General features: G+C 34.6%; 1 pseudogene; it reads right to left on the bottom strand.

Annotated features, from left to right (window-relative positions):
- Positions 1-784: 784 nt before the first annotated feature.
- Positions 785-26454, bottom strand: LOC149565451 (AP-1 complex subunit mu-2-like; annotated as a pseudogene).
- Positions 26455-27177: the final 723 nt, after the last annotated feature.

Raw genomic sequence — 27177 nt, 5'->3', positions numbered from 1 at the left:
CAAAATAATTACTTTGCAATTCGTTCAGATGTTGTAAATACTGCTATGATAGAAGCTTTCACTTTGATTGCTGCACTTACCTAAAATTATCATACAAATACTTCTATTAAATTTATATCACTTTCCACATATCAAATGAATAGTAAATTACAACCAACATTAAAATTCATCTGTAAACAAAACCTGAGTCATGGCAAAAGGAATTAAAATAATTTTATGTACTTACTACAGAGGTTGCAATGCATTCCAACTGAAACATCAGTTGACTTTGACATTTGAGAGTCTTCTTAAAATAAACAGCCTGATTGTACACTTTCTCTGCCTGCATGAAATAATTAGAATATGTTATCTTTTAAGCAGTTGTTCAGATCATAATATGATATCACAATACATATATTTAGAAAAGATAGAGAGAAGGTTATTGGTTGACCTCAATTCTAATGATCAGTGGCTGAAACAATCGACTGTAACTAATCTCTATATCCTCCCACCCAGTGCTGAAGCAAAGTTCGTTCCAAAGATTTTTTTTCCCTTAGAGAGTAAATTAGGTGAGATCGAGAAACTACGATTGAAAGAAATCAAAATATATAAAAGAAAGAATGATGAACACAACAAAACCAAATTTGTGATGGGTTTTTAACAAGACACAGCTATTAGGCGGATAGTCAAATAACATCCTTCTGCTTGATCCTTCATTTAGAAACTGAAAACAACTTAATCAGCCATCAAAATGATCAAATACCACATTCTCTCTTGTTTACAAAATTTCTCAGTTATCACTAGTCTAGATCATTCTTAGTTCATATTCACCTGTCGTTGTAATGTACCTCACCCATGGCAATGCTTGATATCCACTCTTTTCAATGATTTTCAGATATCTGACTTGCACTAAAGAATTGCAACAAAAGAAAGTTGTTATAAAGTAGCAGCCTAAATCTAAATGAACAAAATGTAAATTCTCAACCATTTATTCAATGCATCAATTTACTTGTGGAGCTAAATATTTAAAAAGCATGATGATTTTCATTGAGGCCAATATAAATATAAGCAATGAGCTTGTTCTCATCAAAAATATAGAAGTGAACACACAAAAGGGTCCAACACTGTGATGAATTTATGGAGTTAGTCCAAAATGACTTGAAATGACTCAAATTTTAGATAAGTTATAAATCATGGTAATGAGCTAATGGTAAGTTTGCAAAAGCAATAATCTACATTTGTAAACTAAAGTTAAGAAATGACCTGAATTCCTAATACAATAAAAAATGGTATCTCAAATTTGACATGAATAGGCGCTCACTTTTCTGGGGTTGCTTCTTCAGCAGTTATGCTAGAAAGGCTAAATTCAACCCTCAATATGTATTCATGAATCAAAACCCACATAATAAGTCAATCAAGAAACTAAAACATCAGGGTCCAGAACCATGGTACTATTAACCATCTTTGAACAAGAAAACCAATGAAAGCTGCAAGATACCTTTCCACCAATAAATGATTTTATTTTCCAAAGCAAAGAATCCCTCTCTAGGGAGTATGCAGAAGTACCCATTGTTGTGCATACATGAGGTGTAGATGCATCAGCTGCTACTGGCAATTCAATTTCAACATTTGTTGCCGTACTGCAAAGTTAAAGAAAAACATGAGACAAATTAGCAAATACACAGAAATATCAATCATACTTAAACCATTCCCTAAAGCTAACATGTTAGAAAGATCTATCTAAATAGTAGATAAATCATATCTAAAATAGGCATACATAAGCCAGAGCGATAATTTGAAACCTGCGATCTTTGTATTCGCTGCGTGCTCTCACCAAATATTCTACCCGGCTTCTTGAATGCTTTTCTACTTGAGCTTCAACCCATATCAATGGCTTTACCTACAAAGTAATAAAAACATATGATACGAAACCTACTTTAGAAGGATATCCTTCATAACAGAACTTCAAAGATTTGACAACAACTGCATTCTCTGAATATATGAACAAACCTGTGTGCTAAGTTTATAGTTCATAAGATCAAAAGTCCCATCATGAGGTATGAAGGATATAGTTCTATCATTTTCAAAATGAGCAAGATGAATGCACCTGAAAGAAGAAATAGAAATTAACATATGCCTTTTCAAGGGAAAAAAAAGACCAATTACAACATCAAAGGAATTTGCAACCACTTTAATATAAGATAAAATTGATAGTTTAAGGAATTGAATAAGAAAATGAGCTTGATTGCATATTGATGAAACTTGATGTCATCCAAATCAATTGCTTTACTCTTTGACACTTTGCCTTGAGCTTCTAGTAGCTTACTAGTCAATTATCTTCTATGGGTATCAATTTTGATGAAGAAATTAGGGTTCTCTTGATTTTGTGTTCTTTGCCTGAAAGCTGGAATGGCTTGGTAATGGCGGTGAGTAATTCTGTTCCTGGATCTAGTACCCTAAAATATGATGATGTGATCAGTGTTATTTTAAGTGAGGAAACTCATAGAAAATCCTTAGGTGGATCTACATCAGGAAGTGCTTTAAATGCACAAAGCAGGGGAAAAATGACTGAAAGAGGAAGTAACTCTGGAAATCGTGGGAAATCAAGAGGAAAGTCAAAGGGGAGGAGGTCTCAATCGAGAGGACCAAATGATTGCTGGTACTGTGGGAACCAAGGCACAAAAAGAAAGATTGCTAGACTTGAAAGAAAAATGAAGGAGATAAATCAGATGGAGACAAAGAGGCAAATGTGGTAAGTAACAAATCCGAAGAGGATGCTTTGCTTCTGTCTTTAGAAAGTGTTGATGATTCATGGGTTTTAGATTCTGGTGCTTCTTTTCATGCTACACCTCATAGAGGTTATTTCATTGATTATGTCCAAGGGGATTTTGGGCTTGTTTATTTGGGGGATAATGAACCCTGTCAGATTGTTGGAAAGGGAAAAATTAAGATTAAGTTGCAGAATGGGAATCATTGGCTACTACATGAGGTAAGACATGTTCCAAAACTAAGTAGAAATTTAATTTCAGCAGGGCAACTCAGTGATGAGGGTTGTGTAGTTACTTTTAATGATAAAAATTGGAAGGTTCCAAAAGGTTCCCTTGTAGTAGCAAAAGGTGTGAAAGTAGGCACCTTATATCTTTGTACAGGTCATATTGTTCCTTCTACTTTGATTGTTTCAAAGAAAAATGAATATTCAGGAACAATTACTGCAGTTGAGCAGGGAGAACAAATAGCTGCTGTAGATTCTGATACAACGCTGTGGCACAATAGACTTGGGCACATGAGTGAGAAAGGTATGAAAGTACTTCATTCAAGGAAAGTTTTACCAGGTCTAAAATGTGTGAATATGGATTTCTGTGAAAGTTGTGTGTATGGAAAACAAAAGAGAGTGAGTTTTGTAAAGACAGGGAAGGAAAACAAAAAGGAGAAATTAGAGCTTGTGCATATAGATGTATGGGGACCGGCTCAGGTATCTTCCCTTGGTGGCTCTCATTATTATGTTACATTTATTGATGACGCAACTAGAAAAGTATGGTTTTATTTCCTTAGACAAAAATCTGATGTATTTGAAACTTTTAAGAAATGGAAATGCTTGGTTGAAAATGAGACTGGTAAGAAATTAAAATGTCTCAGATCTGATAATGGTGGTGAGTATTGTAGTCATGAATTTGAAGATTATTGCTCCACTAATGGTATTCATAGACAAAAAACTGTTCCAAGGACTCCATAGGAAAATGGAGTGGCTGAACGCATGAACAAGACTATAATGGAGCGCGCAAGGAGCATGAGGTTGCATGCTGGGTTGCCCTTACACATGTGGGCGAAGGCTGTCAATACTGCAGTATATTTGATTAATAGAGGTCCCTCTACTCCTTTGGGCTGTGGTATTCTAGAGGAAGCATGGACTGGTAAGAAGGTGAGTTATTCTTTTCTCAAAACCTTCAGTTGTGAAGCTTTTGCTCATATAGACTCTGAAAATAGAACCAAGCTAGAAGCTAAATCAAAGAAATGTGTCTTTGTTGGATATGGCATTAATGAATTTGGCTATAGGCTTTGGGATTTTGAAACTCATAAAATTATAAGAAGCCAGGATGTCATATTCAATGAAAAAGTGTTGTACAAAGATCTGTTGCAGCAACATGAGAAGAAAGAAGATGATTATGTAGTGCTGGATGATACTCCAAAAGTTGATGTTCTAGCCATTCCTCATGATGTGCAACAACTGCAACAACAAATACCACACACACCAGTGAATGTTAGACGGTCAACAAGGCCAATTAGACCTTCACAAAGGTTTTCTCCCTCTTTGTATTCTATTTTACTTACTGATGCTGGTGAACCTGAAAGTTATGATGAAGCTGTGCAGGTGGATACTAAGATTCAGTGGGAGTCTGCAATGAAAGATGAAATGGACTCTTTGCTGAAAAATAAGACATGGGATTTGTGCAAGTTGCCTGCAGGTAAAAAGGCTTTACAGAATAAATGGGTTTACAGGTTGAAAGAAGAGGAAGGAGGTAAGAAAATATTTAAGGCCAGGTTAGTTGTAAAAGGATTTGCACAGAAAAAGGGAATTGATTTTGATGAGATATTTTCTCCTGTTGTTAAAATGACTTCTATTCATACTGTTTTAAGTCTTGTGGCTACTGAAGATTTGCATTTAGAGCAGATGGATGTTAAAACAACCTTTCTTCATGGCGATTTGGATGAAGAAATATATATGGCTCAGCCACAGGGTTTTGAGGTCAAAGGTAAAAAGAACTTAGTGTGCAAATTGAAGAAAAGTTTATATGGCTTGAAGCAAGCACCTCAGCAATGGTATCTGAAATTTGACAGTTTTATGCATGAGCATGGATATAATAGGTGTCATTCAGATTACTATGTTTATTTTAAGAGGTTGGATGATGATAGCTACATTATTTTATGTTTATATGTTGATGATATGCTTATAGCTGGGTCTAACATGGATCATATTAAGGGGCTGAAATGCCAATTAGCACATGCATTTTCTATGAAGGATTTGGGGGCAGCAAAACAAATCCTTGGTATGAAGATTTGCAGAGATAGGAAGAACAGAACATTGACGCTATCTCAAGCTGATTATGTTGAGAAGGTGTTGCAACGTTTCTCCATGGAGAATGCTAAAGCTGTCAGCACACCTTTACCTGGTCATTTGAAATTGACTAAGGAGATGTGTCCCAAGACACAGGAAGAGGAGGATAAGATGTCCAAGGTACCCTATGCTTCAGCTGTAGGAAGTTTGATGTATGCTATGGTATGCACTAGGCCAGATATTGCACATGCAGCGGGAGTCATTAGCAGGTATACGAGTCATCCAGGATTTGAGCATTGGAATGCTGTCAAGTGGATTCTCAGATATTTGAGAGGAACATCCAATAAGTGTTTACACTTTGGGGGCTCTACTACTAATTTACAGGGCTATGTTGACTTAGATTTGGCTGGGGATATTGATACCAGGCGAAGTACTACGGGTTATATCTTTACTATTGGTGGGGCAGCCGTGAGCTGGGTTTCTAGGCTACAGAAGATTAATGCTCTCTCCACTACAAAGGCAGAGTATGTTGTTGCTACAGAGGCAGCCAAAGAGATGATATGGCTTTAGTTCTTCTTGGAAGAATTGGGACATCCTCAGAAGGATAATTATTTGTTCACAGATAGTCAGAGTGCCATTCATCTTGCTAAGAATTCAGCTCTGCATTCTAAGACCAAACACATACAGTTGCGGTACCATTTCATTTGGTCAGTTTTGGAGGATGGATAGTTAAATCTGGAGAAGATACATACCAATGAAAATCCAGCAGATATGTTGACAAAGGTTGTAACAAGGGAGAAGCTGAACTCCTCTTTAGCTTCAGTTGGTCTTTTAGACTAAATGTGAATAAAAGAACAACAGAGTCCAGGGTGGTTTGATCCAGTGGGAGCCCCATGTGGTAGTTGTATTGCTACAGGATTAGTCTCCAAGTGGGAGATTGTTGTTTAGTGTGGAGCCTGATCAGTCCCCAAGTGGGAGATTGTTAGATTGTGGTGACTGATCAGGAAAGTACTGTACATACTTCATAAATAGTGGGGTCAAATTTTTTTTTTTGGGAAGTAGCCGACATGGTGGCCGACATATGGCCGACATGTTATAACCCTAAAGCAGTTTAGTACTTGTATAAAAAGGGCTTAGGGTTGGGTATTTTTCATATGTGGTGATACGAAATTGGTTCTTGCGGTGGTATTGAGCTGTAAGGGATTACGGATTGTAATCAGGTTGTAATCACTGGATTGTAATAAGATCGGACTTGCTATTTGGTGGACGTAGCCCAGGGATTGGGTGAACCACGTTAAATCTTGGTGCCTTGTGTTCATTTCTGTGTGTTCTATTATTTTCTATTATTGGTTATATTTGCATGTAGTTTTTTATTTCTGTCCGTGGTTTATCCTAACAAGGAAGGCCTACAAACTATACGAATTGGACCTAGTCTGGGTATGGGACCCACTGTAGCATAATCTAAACTTCAATATTTGGTCATTATAATTTGAATTTTAATCTATCACTCTAAACTCTCCAAGAAATTGGACTCTGTTCAATCATCGACCACAATTCATTATTCTTCTATATTTGTTTTATTCTCGCTGAAGTTTATAATCTGTTGAAATGCAAGTATCCAACAACGAAGTTGGTTGTCTCGTGACCTAAAAATTGTTATTTATTAAATCTTAACAATGAATATGAACATAATATTTGTACTTATAAAAGTTGGACAATTTGTAGATTCTTTGTCTGATTGTAATTCATAATTCTACCACGTAAAAATAAACACAAGATGTTTATTATTTGAACTCTCATGCGCCAATCCCATTCTCATAATATATGTCTATTCATTTAGCTGTGTATAAGCATACATGGGCCTTTCAGCTTAGAAAATGGGGATTTTCCTATTTCAAGGCATTCCACAAGTACGGTACATATTTAAGAAAATAGGTGTGCAGTAACATTATAATGTTCTCCATGAACCTAGCTGGAGTTTACAATGTTTCAATTTAGTAGAGATTATGGGAAACAGTTCCATGTTTCCTCTCTATAGTCTATTAGTTTTATTTCTAAAAGAACTCAATAATAAGATTATGCATGGGGTAGGAAAAAACTACCTCAAGTATGCTCTCATCTTCAATGCTCCAACCACATCAGATCACACTATTTGCCCATTGCTACTCACAAGAATATCTACACTTTCTACTACATCCAAAAAGACCGTTAATAAAAAATTAAAAGCACAAAATTAGTTAAATATCAATTGCCATATTCAAGCAAAGCACAAAGTTAAATCTAGATTAGCCTTCAACCTCATTTTTTTTGTATTGTATTCCTTCACTTTGCTAGGAAACTGCATTTGTAATAGCCATTATAGGTCGCTGAGTGACTTCCATCCTATAATCATCCATTTTGATGAATTCACTAAGAATCTTTGCCTTTGTATATTGAGGGTACCCAAAATCCATTATTTCATCTAGTAGTTCATACTGCACAATGGGAAATAGAAGTGGTGAAATGATATACACATATTTTAAATTTTAAGTTCGTGAGAAAATATTCTCAAATAGTTCATTACAAGGAATTTTGAACCCTCGACCCTCTGTGGCTCAGATTAAAAATAGATGTGTACACTCACAACAATGAAAAAATTGTCTCTCAAAGACTCTTCTTCTAGCTCTTCAAAATAGTGCTTGAATACCTGCAGAAATAACACACATGACAATCCAAAACTGAACCTAAAGTTGACATGTGAATCAGTTATTGCAACACACTAATCATAGCAGAAAACAAAGAGGAACATTAACAACTCTTGATTACTGTAATAACACCTAAATATGCATGCAATAGCTACAAATAAAAGAATTATATGCATACACTAGAATCCTTGGCTCTATAGGTTCAGTAAGTTCCCTAAATGCAGTGTTCCATTTAATAATTGAAAATAGAGCCTCAGACAAGAAATAAATTGTGAATGAGAAGTGTAGATTGTTGAACTTACATCCACAACTAGATGTAAAAATAATAGTAAGCTAGCTGCATTAGAGTTTTGTCTTGATGCTGCCATAAGGTAGATATTGTTATGCTGAATGAACATGTAAGTCACCCCATAGTCATAGAGTACTGGATTTTGTAATGTGGGATCACCCTATCCATGTAATTCCATCAAAAGACTTGTCAAAACACATATGTTGAAACCATCCTCACACATGGCCAATTCAGCCTTATAAGAGACAAGATATAAGAGAGGGCGATACATTTTAATGAATATATTCATACAAGACTTGGCCACCTAAATGTCTTTAAATTTTAAGTAATTTGCATACCTCTATGTAAATATTCCATATCTGAGAAGCTTATTTGTACAACATTGCAATTTTTAACTTCATGATGCACATAGCACAGATGAGTCAACAGAAACTATAGTTTCTTGTGTTCTTTCCACAGTTTTAAAAGAGTTCTTATCGATAGATCCATGTAAGAATTTTATTCCTGTAAAAATGGTTTTATTACCAGTTTTAAAGAAAGTGGACACAAACTAACTAAAGAATCTTCAAATCGAGGACTGGAAGTTACATTGATGCAAAGCGTTCTAATATCCCCTTAAGGAACCCTATTCAACTCGAGGATTCAAAAACGTCTTGGAATCCACTCAAGGAACTAGAGTTCAACTAAAGGATCAATAAGAAGTCCCTCACTTAGTAGATCTCTTCCACACACCATACCCATGAATTCACTTCCTACCTCGTTACCACAATCTCTTATTGTATCAATTTCCTTCTAGGTCACCTAGTGTACCTAGCACCTCCATCATACCAAAATCCAACTCCAACATTTCTCACTGACCCTAACACCTTAGACCATCTTATCATGGCCTATCTACCATGCTTCAACTCTTCACCAACTTCCAACAACCCATCTTTCACCATTTCCTACTTTAGCCCTTCTAGGCCTGTCTAGTAGCCCTGTCTTGCAGCAAATTGCACTTTTCTCTCTAACTCCCCAAACAACCTAGTGACTTAGTCACCTTTTCAAATACCCTTTATGGTTTTCTTCAAACCTTGCAAATATTAGTTTCTCAACCTGTGGCTGTTGCACCTTTCTATGGCTATCACTACAACAATTAGGCCTAAGTAGCCCTTGCCTAACAAAGCAACTATGCTTTGCACACACACCCAACTCTCCAAACCTTGAAACAGTCTTAAGGCATCTAATAAATGATAGGATTCCACAATTTTTTTGACCCTTCATGTATTTCTAGACACCTTTTCATCAAACCCTCCCTTTAAGGGTTTCTAGCCTAGGGCTTCCTAGAAAAGACCCTAAATCAACTCATAAAACCTTTCTATTGGCTCAAACAGCTTTAAAAATACTCCCTAAAATGTTTTCAACACACATTTATCCATTCCAACCTCCATTTTCTCATATTCACCATGTGGTAACTTGCAAATGCACCTTCACTGTTTGGTACAACAGTCACCATGTTGTTCTTTTCTTTGTTCACTGTCCCCTGCATCATCCTGCATTAAAATCATAAAAACAACATGTTCATACACTTAAGTTCCTCTCCCACAAGTTACAGTCCGTTAACAAAAAGTGGGAGAGGCTTGTCTCCATTAATGACTACAAAACTGTGACAATCAATCACGTTCCCTGTGACAGCAGAGGTTTCAAAGATAGTTTAAAAAAAAAATAACATACAAAGTCCTTGCCAAGAGTTAAAAAATCATGAAAATCTTTTCAAGGAGCAACAAAAATAAATCTTGAATATAAAGAACTTTATTGGATTACCAAGTCGAATCTTGCAATTAGGAAACTATCACTATGACAGTGAATAGTAGATTTCTTTGATTTATTTATTTTCTTGTTACATACACCTCTCTTCAACTTTTGCCCTTGTGTCTTATAAAGAAATTTATTTACTAAACATTTTCCCATCTAACTAACTCATAAAACTGAACTAAAGCCACCTTGGACGCCAACTGCTCTTCTAACTATCTTATGACAGGAAATAGACAGTTTTATAACTTTTTTAACATCATTACCTTTGATTATCTTTTGTGACCTTTTCTCGGCTAAAGAATTATGAAAACTATAATGTCATTCCTAAATGACTCTAAAATAACTTTTAAAACACTCTTCACACACCTATAACTTTAACTAACCCCATTCAAGCCTAAGTTGGCTTATGTTGCCAATGTTGGCAATTTTACAAGATCTTGCACTTTGAGTGCACTTTACATCATTTAGGGGCTTTAATAGCCTATTACATCATGTAAACACTACCATCCACCCATAACTCTTCCTAGGACACCCTAGGACTTCAAATGACCCCTTACATCATATTGACTCCCTATTTGTGCCAATTTGCCTATTCTTGGCAATACCTTACATTTTGTCAACTTTGTGAAATTTATTACATTTAATGGCTTTAATAGCCATGATTCATCATCAAATAACTCAATAGGTCTCCATTAGGCATTGATTTCCCTTGTATCTTCATTATCTCCTACATAGCTCCTGGTGTACCCTGTAGGTTCATTTTTTCTTGGGTGCCCCTGCACCATACATGGATTCAAATGAAGGATCGGTAAAATATGGACAGGAAATTGACAAGTATTAACAGTGATACCTCCTTTACTGCTTAGTAATATCAAAAGTGAGGTTCACCACTAAGTATGTTGGTTAAGTGGTGGTGGTGATGGTGTAGGGGCCAACAAGGTTCAAACAGCCACTAGGCCATCGTCATTGTAGGCTTGTGCCAATTTGCTCTTGGGATTGAGCCTTAACTTCGTTAATTGTGGATGATGTCCCCCATTTGTGGCCTCACCAATCCATAGCTCCAGGTCAAAAGCATTTTTCTTGGGGCCGGAGTGTGTGTTGTGTTGTGTTAGCATCACTAATATGATCAAATCCTAATTCCCTTTGCTTAAAATAACCTCTTCCAAGTAGCAGCATATTCAAATAACACAGTCCCAAGACAATGCTGATCAAGGGTTTCCCTGGTTAATTATGATAATTGTATCATTGGTGATAACACAGTCCCAAGATAGTGTTGAGATCCAAGGATGCAATAAAAAAGCTACAAGTTTAGAACTTCATGACAGTTCAAAGCATGAAGCCTTATATGCATAGGACAACAGTCTAAACATAGGACAAAATAGAGAAATATTTAGTATCTTATTGAGCTTCACTTTGTTTTGAGAACAGTTTAATATTCTCTACTAAACAGGGCCAACCACGTGAAGGTGGAAGCTCATTTGGCCCCACCCTCCTCCCCCTAACATCACTCTACATTCCTCATTAACATCTAATATTCATTCATTCTTTCAACCATTAATAAAATGTAACATTCAATCAATATCACATGATAACATTCATTAACACATTAGATTCGTAAACATGCAACATTCATCAATATTTTGCATTAACACATAATTCATGAACATTCATTAGCACATAATTAAATTCATTGAGACATAAAATTCAGTCATTATCAATTAAGGTATGTAGATGACAATCATTTCTTTTTTTTCTTTCTATTTCTTTTTTCTATGTAAGCTCTAAGAGGAGCATTAGTGTCATCATCAATTCCCCCCTCATTAGTTGTTCTTTTCTCTATTCTTGATGATCTCAAATTCCTATGCTATTGCAAAGGGGGTTCCTCTGCAATAACAAATAAAAGAGTTAAATTAAAAATAATTTATTATAATTGTTACAAGTATTTAATTATTTTAAATACTATAACTGTGGTGCTCTTTACCTGATCTGACCAAATCATTTTGTCTAGACTCAACGTCAACACGCTCATGAACATCAACCCCTTGATCCTCTACAACTACTATACAAAATGTTACGTTAATCCAAACACCAATTGCAATTACATATAAAAAATTTAATAGCAAATGTATACCTCCACCACTGGGATGCACATCATGCGAACCTTCAGCATTCACAAATTGTGTAGAAGGATTGTCAGGCTGCATTCCAACATCCTACGCATTGTTATCATTTTTTGCTTAAAATAGATATACTCACTTTATATTGGAACTTAACATAAAATAGACTAATTGGTAAAGTATTCAATTTGAAATAAATTTCATTTAGCTTATTTACCTGTGGCTCAGATGCATCATTATTAGAACCTTCCACACTGATTTCAGCTCATAGCCATTCAGCCACGACTCTATAGCCTTGTTGGAAGCCAATTATCTTATCCTCTTCTGTGAGGAATCTCTTGAACTCTGAGCCCTACATTTTTGCGTGGTATGGTGAATTTTACTTGCATTGTTTCATCAACCAATGGAGGGCAGTTAAAATATCAAAAGGAAATACAAAAGTTGCAAAAGTTGACGATCAAGAGCATAGACAAGCTAGTCTATCCTAGCATTTCCCATCACAATATATAAAAAATTTGATACAATTTTTCATTTACTAATACTTACAACTCGTGCTTGAAGTTTCGAAAAACCACTATAGTCAAGCTTGTGTGTCCCGTGCTTTTCTAGTCTTGCCTTTGTTGCCTTTGATGTGTCAGGCAATCTATGAAAAGTTTGAAATATGTTAGATATTATAAATATAGAGGTTAATTAGTACATAATTACATTCTCAATAGTATCACATACCTTGGTGTACTCTCTACTAGTGTAATTGCATTTTTCTTGTCAGCTTTATACTTTCCATCCAAAATCAGAGCCTGCCACTCAGCCTCAGGAACATGGGGCGGACACTCGTACCTAGGGTTATCCTGTAAATTTTTTCTGTACTGGTCCCTAATATACTTCAAACATAAACCAAATTTTTCAAGGAGCTTGTTTCTCTTGAATGCACGAGGTCCAAAGAGTTGGGTCATGCTCTCTATAAGATCATCCTTCAACTTTTTGTCTTGGTTATTCCACCTTTTAAGTAAAAAAAAACATGTTAGACTCATAAATGAAGTGAAGCTACCTTTAATATAGTTCAAGAAATGGATGAAAAGGAAAACTATTCTAGCAAAGATATGAAATCAAAATAGTGGTTTGGGGTTTTAGTTAGGATATGATGTTCCACTAGGTACGCACGGTGGGCTTGAATATTCTCAAACACTCATCACCAAGTTTTTTTCAAAAAACATCATTCCCTACAAAACAATCATGGGATCATTAGTCGATGAAGAGTGATCAAAAACTAAATTACTATTATATCACTATAGAATAATATCTTTAAAGTACCTGGAACTTTGGCTACTTTTAATGGAATGCCTTCATCGTCGCTGATGATCAATATGACATCCTTCACCATTCCTGTACTAGGAACATAGGAACATCCAGGAAATGATGCTGCAACTCCTATTGCAAAAAGTTTCATAAGTCTTTGTCATGAAGTATAAACGCATAACACTTAAACACATAAAAAAAGAGAGAAAAAGAGGGATTTGTGTACCAGTAGATGGTGCAACAGTCGATGCCTGTAAGCTGCGTGTTCTCGACTCAACAGTCGGAAAGAGATTTGTGGTTGTCCTAGATGGAGGCAGCATCGTCATAGGATCTAATGCTAAAGAATAAAATTGTTAGGGCATGCATAAATATAGAACGTGTGGACCAACATGGACAAGATTGTTAGAGCATTAAAAAAAAGGATTGTTCGAGCATGTATTGTCAATGATTATGATAATTCCTATATATATTCCATGGAAAACACAAGTGGGGAATGGAACATGCGATCTACTTGAACCACCTGTAGCACCCTCATCATGGGAATGGGGCTTGAAATCATGCAAAAAACTTTGTAAAGACAACACATCCATATTTTAATAAATGCCATAAAAGAGCATAACATAAAAACCATTATTGAACTCTTGTTATAATTAAAAATTTCATTAATACTTACTTTTAAGGTTTCAGAGGTGTGTAACAATTTAGATGCCCTATCTTTTATTTCCTGAGTAGTAGGCTTAATGGTTGCCAAACGTATAATTTCTTTGCCAATTTTCTTTAGCAACTTTTTAATTGAACCAATCGGGTCATCGGTCTCTGCTAAATCAATATAAAAAGGGTCCTCCTCAGGGTCGGGCTGCTGAGGGACTACAGGTTCCTTTCCCTCCCTTCAACCACTGGCCCTCTATGACAACAATAGTATTAGTATTATCAAAATTACTCCAAAACAATGAAGAAAACAACATAAAAAAAAACATTTTGCTTCTATCTAGTTTGCACAATTACAATGAGTTTTACCTGCTCATGTGTAGATGAGCCAGGAACATCGCTAGCATCCCCTCCAAGCGGTTGCTCCATATTGTGCCCCTGTGTCAGAGATCAAGTATAAAAATGTTAGTTGAAAATTTATTGACTAAATGGTATGTTGGAGTCATTAATTAGAAGTTGGTTTAATGGTATGTACCACCCCCATGATAGTAGCCTCGTTTGTATCTATGCAGTTCAAATTGTAATCAATAAGAAGCTCTTCCCCTACACATATTGATTTTATCACACAAATGAATACACGATTTCTCTTGTGCACCTCAAATATGCAATTGGGTTGCTTTATAGTTGACTCGGGTCGTGTACTATTTATAAAACCTATAATATTCCTTATTGCTTTTGGCCTTCCATCAATATATATAGCCACACTTTTACTTTGATTATTGTCTTGTTGTTGTATATAATTTTCTGAGAGGGCATACCTATGCATACTTTTTTTTATATTGAACAATATGCATCCAACTTTTGTAATCGTAACATGGTCCAATATACTCCATCAATTCAGAAACTTTGTTGTAAGACACCTTTATGCCGTCCATAGAAAATAGGCCCAAACCATGTAATGATGATGGTGCTATGCGATATATCCTCTCGTTAACACAAAAATTAGTGTTTATTGGAGGAAGTTCCTTGGGTACCTAATGTTTCTGTAGATGTTGGTACCTCAAGGGCACCTCAATGTCACCTTCTGTCTCATCATCATAAGAACATGACCCCCCTTGAGAAAGGAAAAATTTCATGCGTTTATTGAATTTCCTTCTAGTCCTTTGACCTCTAGTTAATCTCCTTGTTCTAGATAAATTGCATGTCTCACTTTCCTCTTCTATTCCTATATTTCCCTCACTCGAGGAAGACACTTCTGACAAATACCTATTCGTTGGTACCTAAAAATGGGAGAGATCTTAGAAGACATCAATCTTACTATTGATAAGTGTATTAAATAGACTGTCTATAAGGAGTATTGACTTATACCTATCGATCCATGAGATTATGCGGGATGCTCCTGAAAGGGGTTCAGTTTCCTGCAAATGTAATTCAATTATCGTGAGCATAATCACATCATAATCATAATCACATCCATCATAAGCATCACATAAAAATTAAAAACATTAAAAGGTACACAATATAACACTTAAATCAGGCTCACATTATAAGCCTACTAGGGAAGTAGGCATAGTGAAGGGCTAAGCACTTATATTATGTTTTCCCTATGAATTTTATTCTAGGTACAACTCCCTTTTATAGATATTTAATGAATTCCCTTTTCTAAACTAAACACTTACAAATGATTTTGACCTGAAAGAAAATAAGGCTCAATACATTCATGCATCAATATGTGTTTTAAATAGTTTTATTTAATTAATTTAGATTAATAGTTAATTTAGATTAGCAGTATTCTATTTCTAGTTGAAACTTATAGCTTTTAAATAGATAATGAATAAACTATGTAACCATATAAGACAAATATATTTCTATCAAGAAATGAATATTAAATAGATTAAGGATTGATGGCATACCTCTAAATTTCATCATCATCATCCTCGCCATCATCATCATCATCATCATCCTCATCATCATCATCATCATCATCATCATCATCATCCTCACCATCATCATCATCGTCGTCATCGTCGTCATCGTCATCGTCATCATCAACATCATCATCATCAACATCAACATCATCTTCATCATCATCATCAGTAGCAACATCTACATCATCTTCTACTTCTTCGGTATCTTCTTCTTCCATCGCATTATACTTTATTGGCCTTCCTCTCGGTTCATGTCTAACAACAAATGACCAACCCGATTTATGTGGAACCTCTGAGTAAAATACCTACTCACATTGGCTTGGAAGAACATAGGGCTCATCCCCAACAGGCTCAAATGACCTTGTATTAACCATTGTAAATCCATTATCATGTTCAATAACAGTTCTATCAGGATCATTTGGATTAAGTTGTAGCCTGTACCATTTGACAATGAAGAGTACTAATTTGAAGAAACTAAAGTCACACTCAAGTATATCATCCAAAATGCCATAGTATCGATTTTCAGACTCTCGAGGATGTAAGTCGTTTCTAGATGAAATATTAGTCACTTGAAAGACTGCAGTTATTCCTGAATCACAAGTTTTCTTCATGTCATCCAACACTTTGATATGAAATTTTTGACCATTATAGAACATAGCCTTGTGGTGTTTAACCTGCAATAATATGTGAAACATGTCAAAATTATTGTATCATGAGTTGATAAACATATGGGTGATTAATAAATTTGTACGTACCTGGAAATCTCTTAAATCACATGCTAAATCTATTTCCCTTTGTGTAACATTGGAATTTCCATTACAATGAGCTTCTTTAACCAATTAAGATACACCTTCCCATGTTAATGTCCGACCAGAATGTTGACATCGTTCAATCCATACCATCATCCAATCAAGATTGTTTGCAATATACAAATGTAGTGCATCCCACTCTCGAGCACCTGTACAAAAAAAAAGAAGACAACTTACAACCGATTTATTTTAAAGATTAAGAAATAATTTATTACAATAACATCTTATAATTTATTACCTCTCACTTTCCTCAATATACCTTTCCCCATCAAGTACTCCCCTTCTAATTTTTTAAAAGGCTCAAGATCCCAAATACGATCTACATGGATATTTGATGCAAACTTAGGAAGATATTCAGTAATGTACACCATAGTCTGGTATACCATATATCCCTCTAGAACCCTCAGAATGTGCTCTTTGTAGAACCAAAGCCTTCAAAGATTTCAAGTGCCTCTCAACCATCCACATTGACCTAGTGTGTACAAGTCCACACAATTCAATCTCCTCAACTAGGTGTATGAGGTAGTGTTCCTGTGCATTGAAAAAAGTTGGAGGTAGACACTTTTGCATTTCACACAATAAATGAGGAATTCTTCTCTTCCAATAGTTTATATCTTCTTTATGGATTTCTTTAGATGACAACCACCTACATTAAGAGATTCAAGTCACAAAAAATATATAGATACGAGACTTTACAAAATAATATACAATAGATTACATAGCAAGAAAAACAAATCACGAATATAATAAATATACACAACAAATTGAATAGATATTACTGCTTACCTCATGTATTTTCCAAGATCGTATATCACTTATTTGATGTTATTTTTGAAGGGCTCTGAGAGAGATAGAGGAAGCACATACTATAGTAATTATAAACCAATCATTTCATTGTTTTCTAACATAACATAATGAACAATACACGTAGTTTATGAATATATTGTAAATACAGAAGAACATAAGTTACCTTGATGAAAGTATGCCAATCATGCGTTTTGAGCCCTGGCCCAAATTCACTTTTTTTTTATATGAGATTGTTTATGTTCGCAGCAAATCCTGTGGGAAATCAAATTTTTCGTATGACTTCTTTTATGGCATCACTTTGCTGCTTCGTTAATAACCAAGGAAGGGCACTTATATTAATCTGATCTCTGTTGCTATTTGAGTGAATGAAATTCTTCAATGCATGATTGGATTCATGAATGTCATTACAAATTTTGACAATTTTTTCTTTGTCACACCTTCCATCCAATATTTTCCACAGTGTCTCTGTTATATTCTTTCCAATATTCATAGATCAAACAAATGCAGAATTTGTGAGTGCTCGTAGTAGGGCAACCTACTAAATTGTCTGGGATAGCTTTTTAGTCCCTTTGGAAGGTTGTCAGTACTGCCTTGACGACCTTCACAATCATCAATTACACAATTAGTAAACAAAAATCACAACAAAAATATATAAATTAAAAACATAAACCATTAGGTGGAATGAAATTACCTCGGCGATTAATTCTATTATATTCCAACTTCCATAGGCGAGGTGTCACTCTTCGTGGCTTTGATGTAGTCTCTTCTTTCCCATTGAAAAGATGTTTTTCTGTACTTTGATACATATGATTCCTGTGGAGGAAGTGTCTACACTCATCAAACACCTACTTTCCTAAACTTTTTGAATGACGAGATTTCATCTTTGGACCACAAACTGGACATGCAACTTTTCCCTTTGTTTGAAGACCTACAAGATAATGATATAATTGGATTATTAAATATGTTGATTTTTATAATTAGAATTATCGTGCGCAACTTGAATTCACTATAACATACCACAAAAATGTGTTAGCCCTGGGGCATCATGTATTGTCCATGCAAGTATTGCATGGAATTGAAATTGTCTTTGTCCTATTGGTCTAGATATGTCATACATAGTGACACCGTTCCATAACTCCACCAACTCATCGATAAGAGGCTCAATATATACATTCATATCTTTAACTTGATATTTACCTACTTGAATGAACAGTAACATTACATAATTATTGTGACCATTTTACTGCAAGATTTGTAAGTACATGTAAATTAGTAACTATCAAATGATAAGATACCTAGAACAATCATTTCCAACATAATGTGCTCCCTCTTTATTGACATCCACAAAGGAATGCTATTGTTAATAACAAAAATAGGCCACACTGAGTAAACAGATCTCATCTCTTCAAATGGATTGACACCGTCCGTTACCAATGAAAGCTTGAGATTACAAGGTTCTTCTTTGAAGTGTTGCCACTTGTCCTCTATGTGCATAAATGTTGAACCATCCGCAGGGATTCGAATAATGTCATCTCGACTTCTATTGCATGCATGATAATCCATAAATTGAGCCAAGCTACTACACTTAAATAATTGTCGCATCCGTGGAATAACAGGGATGTAACGAAGAACCTTTTGAGGCATCTTTTTTGTTAGTCGATCTGTTCGATATCTATTCGTATGACATACAAGGAATTGTGTTGCAAATTCATGTTCTTTATAATATATAATATGATCATTGGGACAAGCATGTATTGCTTGATACTCCATTCCAATATCTTTCATAATAGTAGATAATTCTCGATATGAGCGAGGTAGAATATTTGATGATGGTAACAGAAACTTGCCTATCAATCTAAAGCAAAAAATATAAGTTGTTAATATAAACAATATTAGTGGTACATTATTCACCCTTTGTTAACTATAAAGACATATATGACATACCTTAATATAGGTGACACTGTTATGTTGGATAAACCATTCATAACCTTCAAGTTCAACAACAACAATACAATAGAGAGAAGAGCTTTTTGGGAGTCTTTGTATAGGGGCTCGTATGCCTTCTCAAGTAGAGGTACATCGAGGCTATCATCATCATGATGATCAGATATGCTTGGACTAAATGTGTCATGGATCAATGTATTTATACCATCATCTTCAATTGTGTTTTCTGGTGCATGATCGTCATCTTGCATGCGATCATTATCTTCACCTTGGATATTTGCACCTCCATGTTCCTCCACTTCGAAAACCATATTCTTCGGATTGTTGTGGTTCATATCATGTACTTCCCTGAGGAGATCAACCTATATAAAATGATTAACATAAATAAACCATGATCATCAACTCATCATCAAGTGATTTCATATGTATATAAATTGTTAAAATGATATAATGAATGACTTACTAGTGGATGATAGTCATGCCCCCCTTCAATGTGACCATTCTCCCTACAATGTCTCTTAACTATTTTGATTAGCATTCTTCTACGGTTTAAGCCCTTAAAAATTTTGCAAGGACAATAACATTTTTCATCACCTTTTCTTTTCAAGTTAGACCACAATCTAGCAATTGTCTCCCTATTTTGTTCTTCACTTATATTATCTGACATGATTGTTCTTTGCAGGAAGCAAAAATCAAGCTATGAAAACTTTGGTCTACAACTTTCACAAACTAAGAAAAACTATCAAAAGTACACAAATCTTCTTAGACCTAGCTAAATACTTTAATATTTTAAAAATACTTTCTTTGACTTTATTCCTAAGACATTTAACCCAATCACTTTTCATAACATTCAATCAATTGCTCTAGGAAAATTTGTGGATAAGATTATTTGTAAAACTTTGACCAACCACCTGAAGGTCTTATTTCAAGAGACCTTACAACATTGAGCCACTAAAAGAAATTTCAAAACATATAAGCTAAAAGTCTAGTTAAAATATACATTAGATTAAAAAATATACAATTTTCATACCTGAACGCACAACTATAACTCGTGCAACGGCCTTCTTGCTTAGTTGTAGAAGCTCTCCAGCAATCAAATTATAAAAACTACAAGGCCTAACAAAAATTTCAAAACATATAAGGTACAAGTCTAGTTAAAATATACATTAGATTAAAAAATATACAATTTTCATACCCGAGCGCACAACTATAACTCGTGCAACGGCCTTCTCGTTTAGCTGTAGAAGCTCTCCAACAATCAAATTATACAAGCTACAAGGCCTAACAACAATTTCAAAACATATAAGCTACAAGACAAGACATATTACATTACATGGAAAAAGGAACAAAATTTACAAGCTTTAGCAAGACATATTAAATGATATCATAGTGCTAGAGAAATCACAATTATATGAGTCAAACATATTCATGAAAAAGCACATAAATTAGTTATTATATGCAATTAAAAGATATAAAGTTAGATAGGGACATCCATAGGGCATATTGAAGAAATGAAATGGTCATATAGATTTCATATGGGATTTTGAAGACGATAGTGTTCTAAGGCAAAGAATCCATTCATATAACCATAATGACATTAAATGTTTAAGCATGGACAATCATCAAATACCAAAATAGAGTAGCAATAAATCATTAGCAATAGTATTTTCTTGAAAGTTTCTAAAGCCTTTTCAAAAAATCCATTTTGTTCTTTTAACTCTTAAATCATTTGCTTTCGTTTCTGTGATGATACAATAGAAAGAAATGTTATTCAGAATTAGATTCAACAAACCTTAGCAGTGTAAATAGCCATCTCCTCTAAACTAGACTCCAGACATGAGGGGGCATTCACATACTCTTCCCCTAAAGGTATCCTGAAGAACAAAAGCCATTATTCTTGAGTTTTTGAATTGCACCCCGAGATGAATGAAGCTTAAAAGGAATGAAAATTGTTTTCATACATTTAAATCAGGATGTAATATTTATTCATAAGTATATACCTTGCAAGCACTTATAATTTCTGTTATATGTGTTGCAGGAAAAGAAGAAGTTTCAAGATAAGTTTACATTGTTGTTATATGTGTTGCAGGAAAATAAGAACTTTACATTGCTTTAACTTGTCATTGATGAGTATCATCTAAGACTTTTAGCAAAATTTTCCCAGAAAATTTTATCAATTTTGCCTCTCCATAATTATACTTATTAAATAAAATAAACCACACAATTATTGTTTGGTACAGGAGAGTTATGTTCATATGTTAAGAGACAATTCATTTTCTGTTATGAAAATCTGGGGATGCCAAATGCTCTCAAATCTATTATATTCACTTTTGTTCTAATTTTATTACAGTTAATTTCAATGTAAATTAAGGTTATGCTTTTTCTGAAGAATGATATTGAATGGTCTATCACAGGTATGTGCTTCATCACTTGGTGAGATTTCTACTAAGGCTCAATTATATGAGAGAGCCATGATTGAAGAGGCCTCAAATTCTATAGCCACTGATATGCCAACCATTCGTCCAAGTGCTACTGAGGAACATGGTGAAGTAGAGAAACTAGAGTTTTTAGAAAAACCAAAGGAAACAAATGAACCACTTGAGGAAGATAGATGCCAGTTAGGTAAGGTTGATTCTAGTGAAAAAAGACTTGAAAATTTTGAAACTCCTATGCAACAAGATATAACTGAAGAGGTTGAGATGCACCTGGTGGAAAAGTAGGAATCTCCAACCATAGTTCAATCGTCAATTGAGATCCTGTCTCGGAGTGATGATATTGTGAAGCAACAAGAAGAAGGGTTGCTAATTGTGGAGTTGGTTGCTGGAGCTGATGCAAATGCTTCTACTTCTAAAGAACCCGAGTCTCAAGGGGTACATTCTAGTGTTGATGTTCAGAATGAAAAAAATGTGACAGATAACAATGATATTCAATGGAACAGTGATATTTAATGTAACAATGATATCAACAATGCTTTAAGACAATACACATCTCTTAGATAGTGAGATATCAATAAAAGACAGTGATGCTCAATAGATGTCACTGCTATGACAAGCAAGGTCTTTTATATTACAGAGATCTTGAAGATGATAAGAGCAGTTAGGAGCAACATTATGAAGAGTCATGAAAAAAGGAAAGAAAATAAGAAATGAAGACAATATCAAGGGCACTGATGAAAACATCAAAAGAATGTGATAGCTATTAGAGAAGATACAAAGCAGATGAAATACATTTTTACATAAATGTTTCCAGTATAGGAGTTCTTATAATAGTTTTCCATTTTTATTAACTTTCATTATATAAATGAAGATCTATCTAGGCTGCATTGCTTACAAAGCAAATCTTTATGATTTTGGTAAACTTACTATTGGTAGTTGGGTAAGAATGGCACCTTACATCAAATGTAGGATGATTAGGTTGATCTAGACATCCATGGAAAATATTGTGACTCAGAGGGATTTTACATGAATATTAGGTCCTAAATGATATGTACCACTACAGAATTTTGAAAAAAAAGTGATGGTCATGACAACTCAGTCAAAAGGATGTTCAACAGAGCATAAAGTCTCATGAATATTATAGCAGTAAGAAAGAGATAAAAAAGGCATGTGTCTTAGAGACAAAGATACAAGTTTGTCTAAGAGCAAAGCATTACATAAAATAAGACAAGAACATTGTTGTTGAAAAGACGAATACTGAAATCTAAAAGGAAAGCCCAAAGAATGAGAATTCCAATGCAAAATGGTGATCAACAAATTAAAGGACAACAATAGTCAAGAATCATGCAATTAAGATAGTAAAAAGAAAATTAATGGACAAGAGCCAAGTCATTAAATGGTGCTCATTCAAAGAAAAACACAAGTGCTGCAAAAGACTAAAAATAGTGAGAAGGAATTGGAGATATCTTGAGCAGAGATCAATCAAAAGTCATCAAAATCAGTCATTGTTATCTAGGAACAATGTTAAAGGATAGTGATAAGAAATACGACATTAAAGGACAGTGATGAAGAAATGTTGACACACTTTTATATGTATGTTCAGTGAGCATAGATCAAGAACAATGGTAAATGTTGAAAATAACAAAATAGATATGTCATCAAATGAAATCCATAATAGTGATGACGAGACAGTGAGATGGACTGTTATAGAAACTCAAAGATGATAGGACATGACAAGATGTACATTTACCATTGTCTAGAGGAGCATCATCATCAGAGGTTACAAAAGAGCTATCAACAATGATATGAGTAGATTTAATGACATTAAAACAACATGATCACAATTAATTTTAGTGAAGAAGAAGATCAAAACTATGATAAATATCAGAGAGCATGACTCATATGATGAGGGGCAGAAAGAGAGATAATTTCACCTTTTTGTTAAAGGTATTTAGAGTGCTTGCAAGGTGATTCACTATCCTTGGATACATTCATAGCTTTTATTTGAAGGATATTCACCATATAATGATCATCAATTTACTGTCTTGTCTAAGGGGTCCAAGCACTAATGTCAAAGACCATTTTCTGTTAATAATGGTACAACACTTTTGGTGAAGATACAATATTTGTGATTGTATGAAACGATGCTCTTGGTTACACAAAGTAGACATAGAAACACAGTAGGAATATTATGATGGCCATCAGACAACAAAGAGCAGTGAGGTGGCCAAGAGTAGAAATAATGTGTGTGCCATATAAAAGCAGCAATAATATATGTATAAGAGAAAAAATAGTGATCAAACAATGTAAGGAAACAGTGAGCAGATATGCATCCAAATAGTGCTACTGCAATGCAAAAAATAGTGACATCAGAGAGAAAGATAGTAGTGAATATACATGCAAAATAGTGATTGATGTTATGAATAAATTATAAAAAATGAATGTGAATAACAGTGACATGGAAATAGTGAGTAAATAGGAATATCGATATTAGAGGATAGGAAGATCGGAAATAGTAGTTAGAGATTAGTAATACAACAAAATTGGGTACATTATCCAGTTTTTGAAGTTCTTGATTGGAGGGGTTTAGATAATTGGCCTATTAAGTTTTATGCTACTCGAGTTGTACTTCCTAAGAATCCTCCTTTTAAGTTCCAACCAATGTGGCTTCATTTCATGGCTTCATGGTTCTGAGATGGAGGCCTACCATATGAGCATATGATAGAAGTAAGAAATTGCAATATGTTTAAATGGCATATCAAGAAATGGTCATGTATTGGTAATATTTATGCTAGGAAGAGGTAGGCACAAGATCGTGTGTTGTCACTTACAAAAATTCAAGATCTTGTCTTTTCATAGGATTTGAGTAGAGAGGAGTCTCAAGTTGTTTGAGAACTGAAGTAAGTAATGAGAACTATTTTTAGGAAGTAGAAGGTAAGGGTTGATTGGCTTTAGGAAGGAGATACGAATATAGTCTTTTTCTATAATTATGTGCAAACTTATAGTTAAAATAGGATTTATATATCTACTTTGGTTAATTTAGATGGAATTTATCTGATCTTTTCATATGTTTTGTCTTGGAAAAATCTATGTGGTACTATTTAGAAGATTCATCCCTACTAAGGATGAGGGGAATGATCCAGAGATGGGTAAGGGCTCTTTATCAACTATTAGGCAGTCTTGCCAAAAGATCAAATTGCAATCCAAACTGACAATGTTCCTTAGGGCTACTAATGGCTTACATATACAAATACAAGTCCACTCAACTTCACGAGGGTTCTACTATGGTTTCCAAGGTCCTCAAACACCTAACCCAACCCAAAAAGTTCACTCACCAAGTTAATGGTTATAAAGATTAATTTGAGCTTGTAAACATTGTTTCAGGTTTACAATTTTTTGTTCTCTATATAAATAAACCCTCTATGATCAGGTAGTTGGAGTAGGAAAACATCAAATGCTTGGAGTGTATTTGTAGCGTTAATGTTTAATACTACTAGTTGCATCAATACTCTTGAGTTCTATTTACATCTTTGCAACTCCAATCCTGAAGCTACTATGGCAGGAGGAGAATGTAGCAAATCTATTAGAAGAATATGCACTTTGGATGCTACCAAAAATGTCTGCCTATGCATTAGGTTTCTCAATGCAAAAGTTTCTTCAAGCACAGAGAAAAGTCATGGTAATGGCTTGGATTGCCTTGGCGGTGTTGATGTTTCATGCATTTCTAAGCTGGTTATTAATCTTCCAAGTGGGTTTAGGGTTAGCTAGAGTAGCTATTACATCAAACATATCATGGTATATTATTGATATTAATCAGCTTTTGTATATAGTTTACTTTTGCCAAGAGGCTTGGAAAGGGTTCTCCTGGCTTGCTTTTCATGATCTATGGGCTTTTCTTCGAATTTCAGTGGCTTTGAGTGTCATGCTATGGTTAGTAGCACAATCACTCTTTCTATTTTATGTTCTAAACTCAATTTCTGGTATAAACCCTAATTAGGATATGCAATGATGGGTAATTTTAAAAATGCAACAATTCAAGTTTGATGCGCTATCTATTTGGTAAGGAACTCCTCCACAAGTTTGTTTCAAAAATATAACTTTTTCATCAAATGCAACTTATCTAGTAGCAATGGACTCAGATCTGGGTATTTTATAGGTGAAAATGTTTGTTACCAAATTGGGCATCTCATGGTGTATATGGTTGTTTAAACCTATAATAAGTTACAATAAGTAGTTAAAAGTTCTCCTTTTGATAGTTCACTCTGTTCCATTTACAACATGATTTTGAATGGATGGCAAACCATGATCTTCTTCAGTTTCAATGTTGGAATTACATATGAATTATTCTTATGGTATATATTTTGTGATGAGTGTTAGGTCATTGGGCATCAATAACACGATACTGGCTGTAATAGAAATAATTACACTGAATTCGCTTGACCAATCAATCAGAATATGTTATTGGTAGAGTTGTATGCTCAGAACCTATGTGTATGAATACAACTAATTTATCATTTAGCAATAAAACTAATTTATCATTTAGCAATAAAACTTCCACCCACACAAATTGCTAAGTTGTGGACATTTCTCACCTACAGAGCCTGATAATATACCCTTCTCCAAATGAATATAACGTAAAATGCCGGTGCACGTACCCTTCTCCAAATGCATATAACGTATGTGATGGCCCCTAGTTTTGTAGGTGAGTTTGAGGGTTTTTGAATGCAGAAGAAGTTGGAATGAAATCCATGACCTAATTTAGTGCCAATTAAGTTTTATTTGGGTTTGGGAGACTGTGAATGCAGATGAAGATGAGGATGAGCCAGCACAGCTCTCCCTTTCCCAAAGTTTGTAGAGAGATGCTTCTCCTTTTGTTCTTTCTAATAATTCTTCCTTCAGTCTTATGTGATTATCGATGGTCTATTTGCAAAAATGCCTCAACTTTCACGGAGGGGAGTGCATACTCCACAAACTTGGATCGAGTACCTGTCGATTTGTCTCACAATGCACCTCAAAGTTCAAGTTTTCAATGTTTGAAATGGCATATAATGCAACTTGATATGCCGCAAAAGAAAACCCACCGAATGACCAATGCGAGTTTTTTTTTTCAATTATAGCCTGATGACATCACAATTACGACACCTACATTGCTTGATGTCCCAATTGTGATGTCGTCAAGCTATAATTGAAAAAAAAAGCCAAAACAACATAAAATTTGCCCACTGTCGCAAATTGACCCCTAATGTATTAGTGATGTTTAAAGCATCGATCAAAAATGAGATTAGAAAATATATTAAATCTCTATGATAAGATAGAGGAGGTGATTATATGTTCAATGATTTCATTGAGTTTTTTTAGTGTGATTGAATCAATAAACAATTTACTATTGATTTC

This window comes from Cupressus sempervirens, chromosome 3 (assembly GCF_028749045.1).
Source record: "Cupressus sempervirens isolate cs-2001-9-10 chromosome 3, ASM2874904v1, whole genome shotgun sequence".
NCBI lineage: Eukaryota > Viridiplantae > Streptophyta > Pinopsida > Cupressales > Cupressaceae > Cupressus > Cupressus sempervirens.
The sequence above is the reverse complement of the archived record's forward strand: the minus strand, read 5'-3'. Positions and strand labels throughout refer to the sequence as shown.